Source organism: Argentina silus (assembly GCF_951799395.1).
Source record: "Argentina silus genome assembly, chromosome: 3".
Classification (NCBI taxonomy): domain Eukaryota; kingdom Metazoa; phylum Chordata; class Actinopteri; order Argentiniformes; family Argentinidae; genus Argentina; species Argentina silus.
Window position 1 is genome coordinate 18,033,940 of NC_139657.1, and position 12,366 is coordinate 18,046,305.

Genomic DNA, 12,366 nt, shown 5'->3' on the forward strand with positions numbered 1-12,366 from the left:
ATGTCACAAAGTTCACATCATCTCAAACTGTTTTCTTGAACATGACAATGAGTTCACTGTACTCCAATGGCCTCCACAGTCACCAGATCTCAATCCAATAGAGCACCTTTGGGATGTGGTGAAACGGGAGATTCGCATCACAGATGTGCAGCTGACAAATCTGCAGCAACTGCATGATGCTATCATGTCAATATGGACCAAAATCTCTGAGGAATGTTTCCAGCACCTTGTTGAATCTATGCCACAAAGAGTTAAGGCAGTTCTGAAGGCAAAAGGGGGTCCAACCCGGTACTAGCAAGGTGTACCTAATAAAGTGGCCAGTGAATGTATATGTGTATATGCATGCGTGCCTGCAGGCGTGAGAGAGAGAGAGAGAGAGAGGGATACATACACAAGCAGGACACAGCGCTGTGCCGCAGACGCCGCAGGGTCATTCTCAGTCCCATTAGACTACGGGCGGATAGGCTGTAAAACACCTCTGACATTTCATTACCTGTCAGCTGGGTTCATACTGAAACACCTGCCTGTTCATGTACAGAGCATGGGAAAAATGAGAGAAGAGGGACATGAACCCATCCAACCAAGTGTTTCCAAACAAGCATTCCTTACCTGGTTAAAATAAGGGTTTACATGGAAATGATGAACCAGTTCCTACGTGGTTCCTGTTCAAAACTACAATACCCCTCAGTCCTATGACACACACACACACTGTGTGTGTTGACCCCCTGGCTTGTCTGGTCATTCAGTCCTGGGACTCCCCCCTCCCCCCTGCGTCCCCCCCTTCAGGGCAGAGTTAGAAGCCTGTCAGCACAGGTGTCAGCTCTAAGTGGAGCCGTGAGGGATGGTGATGGCTTCATGGTTAGTGAAGGGTGCTCTGAGAGGCCAGGGAACTCCACACCTCTAGTCACTCCACTCAGTGCTCTCTCTCTCTCTCTCTCTCTCTCTCTCTCTCTCTCTCTCTCTCTCTCTTTCTCTCTCTTTTTCTCTCTCGCTCTCTCTCCACCCTTCCCTGGTTCTCACCCTCACCATCACCAGGAGCATGTGGCTCATCTCACCCCTGTGTCAGCGCTTACTCCTCCAGAACAAAGGATACAAGACACTGCAACAACAGGAAAGGAATGTGCCCTCACCCTCAGTGGCTACCTCTGCCTCCCCTTTACCTTTCTCTTTCTCTTTCTCCTGTCATTGGTTTTTGTCCTCCTCCTCCCTCCTTCCTTGATGAGCTGAGACGTCTCTATCAATGCCGTCTCGGTGTGTGACTCTTCTGACCACAGTGAGGGAACATCTGTGCCTGACAACACCGGACAGGGATCAACACACACACATGCACACACACACACACACACACACACACACACACACGCATACACATACACACACATGCACGCACGCACGCACGCACACACACACAAACACACACAGGATACAGATTATAACAAGAGCGCAAAGAAAGACCCCAGACAAAGATACAGAAGGGAACTTGTTAATCCACTGATGCGAGCAATCCGCTGGAGCTGAATGGGACATGTAAACCTTCATCTAACATCCTGGGGAGACCAAAGTGCCTGAGTGGGAGTCTCCTCCAGTCTTTCCTTGGGTGGCGTTAGCTGGATGTTTGCTCAGCCTTTGAATGAATCACAAATCAAAGCGGGTGCTTCAATGGAGTGATTAGGGCTCAGAAAGGGTAGAGGATTCTACCTGAAGGCTTTGTTCTTTATTGACATCCACCTGGATAAATTGTATGTATTTTGCAACACACACACACACACATACACACAAAAGCAAATGCACACAGACACACACACACACACACACACACACACACACACACACATAAACACAAAAGCAAATGCACACAGACGCACACACACACACACACACCAAAAAAGAGTGGCATTCCAGTTACCCTGATAAAATAGAGCTGTCTTTATCTCCTCCTTTGGAGATGAGGGGCCCAGAGAAGGAGGGTTGGTTTGAGGATAATGAGTATAGCATTGTTCACACTGGTAGATTCCCTTTCCTGTGTCTCCTTGCACTGTGGAATGCCTCTGCTTTCATGGTGACTTGTCCCTGCAGCGGCCTGCGTTTCATGACGTGACAAGGACCTGAAAGGCGATAGCGACACACACGAAAAGGTGCAGGGCCACCACACACACACACATGCACTGGGAGAGGTAGCGATGGGAGAAGAGATAAAGCGTGAGAGAGTGACACACACACACACACACACAGAAAGAGATAGAGATAGAGATAGAGAAAGAGAATGAGAGAGAGAGAATGAGAGAGAGAGAGAGAGAGAGAGAGAGAGAGAGAGAGAGATGCAGATCAAACAGATAGTTTGTCAGATTGTGGGAACTCCCATTGGGCTTCCAGGGTGATACAAGCAAACAATGATGCATGATGTATCTGTTTTAACTGTTAAGCATGGATGTAATACACACATCCTGCTTTTATTGCTTTGCATTTTCATTCCCTCTTTGATTTCCTATGAAGTTGGCTGTGTACACTTGTGGGATTCGACAAGTTATTTTATTTGATCTGTTCACTTGTAAAAGACGTTTTGCCAAGTTGTGTCATATACTCAATGTAGAGATTACCATCTGGTTAATCCTAACAGTACATTCATGCATGACTAGAGATAGAAGGATGCATGATTCCCAATGTACTTTTCCAAGCGCTCAGGTTTCAAAGACATCTCTGAATAATAGAAGACATTTAAAAAGAGAACTCAAACAATGGATGGACTTAAATCCTAGATGTCCTCCACATCATTTATCTTATCCCGTTTCCTGACTTCTGAAGTGAAGGGGCTCCACTTTAGACGTTCCTCCATTCAACCGCTTTCTATTCCCATTCTATATTCACTTTGTTCAGAAAATATGTGTTTTGACAACTTCACATCTCACTGGCTTTCATGATACAGCGCCCATCCCTCCCTCCCTCCCTCCTTCTCTTCTAGAGAACTCTGCTCTCACTGCTTGCATTCCTTCCAGGTGAATTGAACCTTGTCTTACTGTTAGATTAAGCTGCTCCTCCTCCTCTGTGGAGCATATTCACTTTCGGAAGTAAAGGTACTGTAGCTCTCTGACCTGTTTTGGTTTGAGGTCCTGAGGCCTCGCTGGCCCAGGTAAGCTGATCTCTGTGGGTAAAGCTTTAGAAATAGACTTGATATAGGAAAAGAGATAGTCACCACATATCCTCATGTGTGTTCTCTCCGTCATGTGTATTCTCACCTTCTGTGCATTTTTCCCCTCTCTATTCATATGATTGTGAATGATAACAGCTTAGTCTGTAAAGAACCTACTGTATGAATTGCTGGGTTTGAGTTAAACATATATCAAATGTACAATTACAGAGGATCAATCACCACCATTCCTTACAGAAACAGTATGTAGTGTTATGAACATAGAGATAGTCTGGCTGTAAGTCACCCACACAAGGTATTTCAACATATGATGAAGTATGATGACACTGTAGGATAAGTGAAGTGTGATTCTTTTTATTACAGAAATGTAAGTAGACTGTGAGGTGAATTCCAACACAAAAGATTGATTTGATTGAAGAGTAATTGGACTTTCCATAAAAAGATTACATTATCATCAGGGTGAGCAGTTGGGATTGTACAAATGTTTTCAACCTAGCTGAGAGTTTCAGAGCCATGCATTATTTGAATGTATGGTGTGGCTATCAATCACTCTAACCATCGCACCTTTGTTTTTGTTTTTGTAGGAGTCTGAACTTCACAGGAATGGTCTTGGATATGACTAAACTCAGGTAAGGCTAACCACAGAACCTTCATTTACTGTGTTTGGGCGATTTGACACAGATTGTATTTTGGATGATGCATTGTCAGGTGTATGTATTGAGGACATGAGATATGACCAGTGATGTTGCCCCTCAGCTAATTGTTGTGCATCTGAGACACAGAGCATCCTGAAATACTAGACTGCCCTATATGTGAGGTGAAGATGATACTGAGTGGAAAGTATCGATGATGTGTTTGGATGTGTCTCCAATGCAGTGTGTGTGTGTGTGTGTGTGTGTGTGTGTGTGTGTGTGTGTGTGTGTGTGTGTGTGTGTGTGTGTGTGTGTGTGTGTGTGTGTGTGTGTGTGTGTGTGTGTGTGTGTGTGTGTGTGCGTGTGTGTGTGTGTGTGTATGTGTGTGCGTTTGTGTATGCTTTATATGAGCTATCCAAAACGCTTGTGATTGTAAAACAGGTACCTGTACTGAAAACTGAAGGGTATTTCCTTTTTTACAATAGTACCTCATGTCTGACTGTTATTCGGTTTCATTGAGATTTTCTCACAAGAGTAAGGTATTTTTGTTTAAACCTCAGTCCACTGCATGGTTACAACTGTGTTTATGCAATTTACTTAATATGATGAGCTTGGTAATGTAATGTGCTTGTTATGAAGTTGGTGCAAGAATGATGTGCTGATATTCAATTCAAAATATTTAACATTTCAGATACACTTCAGCGATAGTTTATTTGGACTCTCTGGTCAACTGACCAGTAACAGTAGTCAGACAGCCAACAAGTGCATTGTAGTTGAGAGCCAGGCCATCCAGACAGCCGTACCATCCAGTCTTGCTGTATCCTTACCAATGTCTTACTGTAAGAAGGGTGTCCCTGACCATCTTTTAGGTAAAGGTCATATGAAAATCTATTAGTGGTTACATTTGTTACTGTCATTTTCAGTATCACAAATGATCTGATACCAGGACTGTGTCTTTCTTCGCCACCGAAACTCCACAGGCTTGAATTCCTGTAAATGGTGGTGGTTAGGTGGTTTCTGTCCCATCCAGTGTCAATGTCACATCCTATAATGAAGACTTTGACATTTTCTAAAACAGTATGGGACAGTACTTTAAATAAATAAATCCCTCTCTGTACCATGGCGCATGAAAATGTACCTATTTTAAGTATTGTACTTAGAACTAATCTTGTCTTTTGATCATTCTATTAAAAAAATATTCTACTCTCACACCTTTCCAGGAGGACTTTTTTCCCTAATTGGTCCCAGTTAGAGGAGGCCGTCGGAGGCACAGCCACAGCCACAGCCCCAGTCTCAGCCACAGCAGCCCAATGTGTCGATGCATTCCTGAGTGAAGTGGCTCTGCTGAGAGTGACTCGACACTTTTGACATGTGCTAGCACACTTGTGCTCTCAGATAGGCTACGTTTCGTTTTTTGGATTAGCCTCTGCAGCTGCCTCTCCACAGCTGACCGGGGCTGGAGAACAGAGGTGCATGAACCCCCCTCACCCCCACCTCTCTGTCCCACAGCTGACCAGGGTTGGATGCATGAACCCCCTCGGCCCCCACCACAATCCCCCCCCCCTCTCTGTCCAACAGCAGCCAGCCACCGTCTGCTGCACCAGCGTGTCCCCTCTGAGACTTGTATAAACCCCATGACCTTGGATTAACTGGACAAGTTTGGTCTTATTCATGTCTGTTCAAGTGCCCACTACCCCTGACTACTGTATTTCCATACTAGCCTGGCATCATACAGTATATGTCTAAATAAAACAGACGTTTCTCCCAAGTTGTCAAAAGATGTGACGAAATGCCATGATGTCAGGTAGGGGACCCAGTGTGAGTGGGCAGAGAGGATGATGAACCTCAGCAATAAAACATGAGTATGTTGTGTTGTAACTTCCCGTCGTGGACAGCTTCCGGTGCAAGGGCCCCAGCCTCACTGCAGCGAGCCATCCGCCATCCGCTGCTGCACTCTGGGAACACGTCATCAACGAGAGAGATTGAGAGAGAGAGAGAGAGAGAGAGAGAGAGAGAGAGAGAGAGAGAGAGAGAGAGAGAGAGAGAGAGAGAGAGAGAGAGAGAGAGAGAGAGAGAGAGAGAGAGAGAGGGAGGGAGGGAGAGAGAGAGAGAGAGAGAGAGAGAGAGAGAGAGAGAGAGAGAGAGAGAGAGAGAGAGAGAGAGAGAGAGAGAGAGAGAGAGAGAGAGAGAGAGAGAGAGAGAGAGAGAGAGAGAGAGAGAGAGCGCCTGCCAGGTTGTATCCCCGGTTTGTCTGAGCTTGGTGGCTGAATAAAGGAAACATCTGCTCCTCTGCAGTGCTGGCTGCACCAGATCTAGACAGGCAGGCCAGGGCCAGGGACGGGGCTGGAGGCCTGAAAGAGGAAGAGTTGCTGCTTGCTGTGCACTGAGCTGAGCTGAGCTCTCTGGAGCAACTGTTGCTGTCTCCCCCTCATCCCGCCTCAACCACCACCACCAGTATACTACCACTACCAGCAGCAGCCAACAGCAGCCAGCAGCAGCCAGCAGCAGCCAGCAGCACAGAGCCACCACAACAGCTGCCCCTGGATCAGTGTAGAAACTCTCTCTCTCTCTCTCTCTCTCTCTCTCTCTCACACTAGCTCGCTAGCATGCTTTCTTTCATTCAGATGTGCATCTGCGCATACATGCACTCTGGTCCAAGCAGTTGTGCTCACTCAGTTTTGTGTGTGTGTGTGTGTGTGTGTGTGTGTGTGTGTGTGTGTGTGTGGTGTGTGTGTGTGTGTGTGTGTGTGTGTGTGTGTGTGTGTGTGTGTGTGTGTGTGTGTGTTTGTGTGTGTGTGTGTGTGTGTGTGTGTGTGTGTGTGTTAGGGGGGGTCACGTTGTACTCAGGGTCTGACAGTGGAAATCCCCATTAGATACAGTGAGTGTTGGAAGTGACGGATGGGTCATGCTGACTCAGCCCCATTACAACAGGTGCCACACAGGGAGGTACAGGTACTGAAATGATGTTCTGACATACACACATGCACAGGACTATAGAATGGTCATTGGAAATGGTTTCACTTAGGACACTAACCCAAGGCTGTGAAATCCAGACTTCCGATATACTAATAACCCTAGTGTATTGGAGAAATTGTTGTAACAGATACTTGTCATAGAAATCTACTGAACAACAAATCATATCTAATAACCATTAACATAACCATAAACAACCAACCAACCAATTAATGCATTTCATGAATGTGACATGTCTGGTGTGTGATCTGGGCGATGCGCCATATGTAGGGCCACTGTATGCTGTGCTGCTATATACAGTACATTCTACGGTATCACCGGGGTATGGAGCAGAGAGGCTGTGACTGTGAGTATGCTCCCCAGGGAAGAGGTCACAATCCTGGGAAGAAGTGGCAGGGAGAGTAGCCTGTCTCTGGTGCTAGTGGTCTTAGACTCTCTCTCCAAAGCTGTCCCCATCACCCGGACTCCGAAATAGACTTGCGTGGGCTCTCTCTCTCTCTCTCTCTCTCTCTCTCTCTCTCTCTCTCTCTCTCTCTCTCTCTCTCTCTTCACACACACACACAGACATACTTTAAAATAAGAACCCTGTCACAAACAGGGAAAAGAAAGATCTGTCCTTCCCAGAGATTGTGGTGGTGGGAAGAATCAATGACTTCCTCTGGTTTTCTCCCGGGACAGGGGGACATAGTCTCTAGTATAAATAGTTGCCTCTGATCAGTCGTTTAATGGTGTCAGAACATCTTGTTTTGTGAGAACCTCTTGTTATAGAATCAAAGAGATCTTATTGAAAATAGGTTTTCCCTTTCTTGTGGATCATATGGACAATACAGTACATCTCCCATTGACAGTACAATAAGAATGTCATTGTACTGTCAAACCCTGTATCCCCAATAAACTTTGAACTTGAACTAGAACTTGAACATCTTTTTCTGTGCTCAGCACAGTGCACTGTCACTGGTAGAATATTGTGCATTGACAATGTGTGTCACTTGAGTTACCATACTGTATCAGCAGTCACCTAACATCATGTCTTTGACCTGTATGTCTGGGTTTCTGTTGGACTGTGACATCACACACAGAACCCCTCAGCTATGCTGCAGCTTCAGCCCCATAGTAACATTCTCCCAGCGAGGGTGAGGTGTCTTCTCCATTGAAATGCCTGTACAATGGCAGTACACCTGAGTGTGGTCCCTGTCTTTGGAACAGTTTTTGCTCTGATACATGGGTCACAAAAGGAACTGTTGCTACAAGCTTTCTGTTGTTTGATTGGCCTATTGTGTCTGACTGCACAGGAAATAAAATGTACCAGTAATGTTCCACATGTTGTTGGTTGAACATTTGATTAAAAATAGAACATGAGCTTGATTATAATGACCGCTGAAACCTATCAGAGGAAGTGGGGCACCATTGTGTACTGTAGCTTTAAAACTCTTTAAAACTCCCCAAAATCAGCCTATTCAGTATTGCCTTTGCTGAGGACTGATTTACACCAGAGAAAGTGACCTTTTATCTCAGCTTTTCTAAGAGGCTTTTCTCAGCTGATTTGATAGGCTGCCTCAAATAGGTTCCCTTGAAAAGGGACCATGGGAAAAAATAACTGTCGTTGAGAGACGCTGGGAAAGTACTGAGTTCTCTTTAGTTAGTGGCTGCCGGAGCAAAGCATTGTGGCATATGGGGACTGAGACTTTTTCGGTCCTCATCGTGATGAGCCTGCGAAGAGGTAAACATGAAGGCATGGATGAAAAATCAAAGATTAAAACAGGCCAACTAGGACCAGCTGTGTTCCCTAATGGTCAACTATTGTGTTTGCTTGATTTCCTTCAGAGATGAGATGAGAAGTGCTGTGGTGGTCGCTGGGCAAGGTTGTGTTCGTTCAGCCAGGAATGGTCAGACTCAGAGAGAGTCCCTTGACATGGGCAAAGGAGCGCCCTGCCCCGGCGTGCATACCGACATACCAGGCTGATGGTGGCCGGTCCCAGAGCGAGGGCCAAGCGGGGAGCCCACCCAGTGCAGCAGACCCTCCCCTGCCCACCTTCCGCGTTCCTGCCTGGTCCGGCTCAGGATCAAGAGCAGGCCATGCGTCGGGGGACAGGGCTAATGATCGCCTGGACCATGCCATCCCTTTCATGCCTCGGCCCCAGAGTCCAATTTCAGCTAACGCTATTTCCTGTAGATAAGCGCAAACATGCTCCTTTTACTTTTTCTAAATGGTTTGGGAAGAGGAAGGAGAGGGGGGGGGTGTCTGAATACGTGATTGAATCCCAGTAAGATTGCTGTATTCCTTCATTACCTGATTTGGTGTTACTGTACTCTCGTAGCCGTCTTACAGGACTGATATGAGATCTAATCATATGTTTCTACCACTAGATTATACTGTAAATGTGCCTGACTGTTTCACAGAGCTCCACTGTTAGAAGCCAAAACATCGCTGCCCAATTGGACCTCCATCTCTCTGTCCCTAAGTGGCTTAATCAGGCCTGTATTACACGATTACTTTACTCACCCAAGACTTTCCAAAATTGTTTCCAGCTTACAGGGAGGGAGATCAGTTGAGATATTCTGCTGGCTTGATGGGAATGGCCCTTTGTTTCGCTGTACTCCCCTTGTCTACAATGTTGAGAGTGCATCACACAACTCTTTATATTAAGTTGCCCCTATACCTGTGTAATTACTCTAGTAACAACATTGTATTAACATGCTGTAACATTGTACAATGGAGTTCAGTGGTTTGTGTTATTTCCCAAGTGGAACAGTCCACTGTTCACTTGTGTAATAACACAAACCGCTCAACTCTATTTTACAATGTAACAGCATGTTAACTCAGTGTTATTACTCAAGTAATAACAATATTATCACACAGGTATAGAGGGAACTTAATGTACAGTGTGACCAACATCAACACTATAACAGAAGAGATACAAGAAATGAAAATGTCTTCTTCTTTCAAGAATGTACGTCATCAGACATGCCAAGCGGGTTCAGTGAGTGCAGGCTTTGTAGGACTGATGTCCTCCTTCTCTTTCTTCCTTCCTCTCTCTCTCTCTCACTCTCTCTCTCTCTCTCTCTCTCTCTCTCTTTCTCTCCCTCTCCTTCTCGGAGGATAACACACAGTGTCATCATTGAGGAGAACTGAGGGCAGTGGAGGCAGAGCGGGTCATGCACATCCGTCCACGTGCCTCCGCGATCCCAATCATTCATAAATTCACCGGCAGCAGACATGTCAGGGAGATTCATATCCTCATCAGCCCGCCATCGTCTGTTATCATCTCCCTCCCTCCTTCCATCCCTTCTTCCATCCCTTCTTCCCTCGTCTTGCCATTACGCAGGAATGACAGAGATTCATCTGAAGATGGAGTCACCTTGTAATTGTGACTTCCTCTCTCTTTCTCTTGCTGTCTCTCTATCACTCTCTCTCTCTCTCTTTGTCTGTGTATGTCCCTCTCTGTTTCTATCTCTCTCTTATTTCAGTCTCATTGGTTCTTTATTTCTCTGCATTTTTACTTCTCTGTTTCTCTTCCCCCCCCCCCCCACACCACCACCACCACCACTCTCTCTCTCTTTCCCTCTCTCCCTCTATCTTGCTTGGATAGAGCAGAGCAGTGAAATTCCCCCTCAGTCATCTACTGTAGCACAGATTCCACATCTCAGCAGAGACGCCACTTCTGCAGCCCTAACTCACCAGAATGTAAATAGAGCAGAGTTTTTCACATTACTTCACCACTTATTTTTAGTCGCAAGAACAACAGCAGGCATGGGTGTGCCTTAGCAAAACCCACGTTCTTATCAGCAGAAAATACCCCCCCCAAAAAAATAAAAAAATAAATAAAACCACAACAATAATGCCCCCAATATAGGAAGTTATGTGTTGATTTACAGTCTCACTTTAACTGTAACTGGCAGACAGGGAAGGTCTGCCAGCTATTAAACAAGAAGGGAAATAATTGTGTGTGTGTGTGTGTGTGTGTGTGTGTGTCTCTCTCTCTCTCTCTCTCTCTCTCTCTCTCTTTCTCTCTCTCTCTCTCTTACATCATCATGTAATGCTATCTCAATGTACCTTCTTGCTCTGAGGCTGGGGCTAGAGCTAGAGCTAGCACTGGGCCAGGGCTAGAGAGAGGGCCAAGGAGAGGGCAAGGGAAAAGGCCAGACACTGCATCCCCGGGGGGTGTTCCTGACCTGGGCTCCCTCCAATAGGGATCATCTTTAGCTGCAGACACCCATGCCTCTGGCAGGGGGGCCGGGGAGGGCTTAACTGCAGACCCTTGCAGACACCCATGCCTATGGCAGTGGGGCTGGGGAGGCTGAACTGTGTGGACTTAGGCCGAGCATGTGTCTGTCTGTCTGGCAGCCAGAAACACTCTGCCTCCCCTCTGCTTTAACCAGGAAACGCCTTTTTCCAGCTCATTCTCCAATGCACTTACTCATCTGTGCACTTTCTCTTTTGCAGAAGTGGAGGATTGTGGTGGACTAAACCCGCTTTGTGAGTGTGTTACTTTTCCTTTTGAGATGACACGTAACGGTAGAAATACCGATCGGTTAAACAGGACAGCACGTGTGGCCTGGGATGGTCCAGTGGTCTAGCACCATGACCTACAGTACACACATTTCTCTGTAGTCCAGTCGAGACAGAGTCCCAAAAATGACCTTTAAATTAAAAAAAAAAAAAAAAAAACAGGACAGCACAGGACGTATGATTGTTTTTTGTCAAGTGAATGAGGGTTAGGGGTTAGTTTTGCACTTATCTCATCACTTCAGAGTCTGTAAGCAAGCAGCCTAGTTAGACATTGTGCGTATGTGTGTGTATGTATGTATGTATGTGTGTGTGTGGGAGGTGTGTGATGGAGACAAGCACAATAAAGGGGTGGTGGAGGTGGTGGTGGAGGTGGTGGTAAACTGTCTCGTTTCAATGCAAGCATTCAATCTGAGGTGACTCAGTGAAATTTCCACTGAGGTAAGCTGTCACTGCCTGCTTAGCACTGAACTTATGGAGCCCTACTGTAACAGCCACAGAAACAGTGAGTCAGACAGACACTTACTTAAAACACAATACATTCAATGTTACACAAACTACATCTCTAATTTGCCGGTATTAAAGATGCATAATCCCTACAGTATTACTGTTTCTAAAGAGTCTCTCTGTGCTCTAACTGTTGTTGTGGGGTTTCTTGGTGTTGAGCCACACACACCCACACACACATCTCCTGCCTTGGCGTTCCCTGTTGAAACAGTCCCTCTATAGTGAGAGGCTCCAATGGAGTGGATCAGCTCCAGCTAAGACACCCTTTCTCACTTCCTCCCTGACGGCCGGAGGGGGGATGGAGAGGCTTCCTTCCCCTTGATACAGAGAGCTCCAGGGGCCGGCGGATGTGCCCGGGACAGGACAGGACAGGACATGGGGATGCGGCTACTGTACAAAAGGCAAGAAGGACGACCAACAGGCCGCTCTGCTTTCTTTCCTCCAGGAACCGGAGGGGATGACATCATTCCTCTGTGATAAGGAGGGAGGGAGGGAGAGAGAAAGACACACACACATACACACATAGAGTGGGGGGGGGGGGGGGGGTAGAAAAGAGGAAGAGAGAGATACATACTGTACACACACAAACACATACATGTACG

At 46.3% G+C, this 12,366-nt stretch overlaps 1 long non-coding RNA gene across 1 annotated transcript in view; it reads left to right on the forward strand.

The window, feature by feature from the left end:
* LOC310802806 overlaps window positions 1–5,713 on the forward strand; it is an 80,911-nt gene extending 75,198 nt beyond the window's left edge. The window contains exons 3-4 of the long non-coding RNA XR_014554162.1: window positions 3,730–3,774; window positions 4,998–5,713. This is a non-coding gene — a long non-coding RNA (uncharacterized lncRNA). The remainder of the gene's footprint in view (window positions 1–3,729; window positions 3,775–4,997) is intronic.
* Window positions 5,714–12,366: the final 6,653 nt, after the last annotated feature.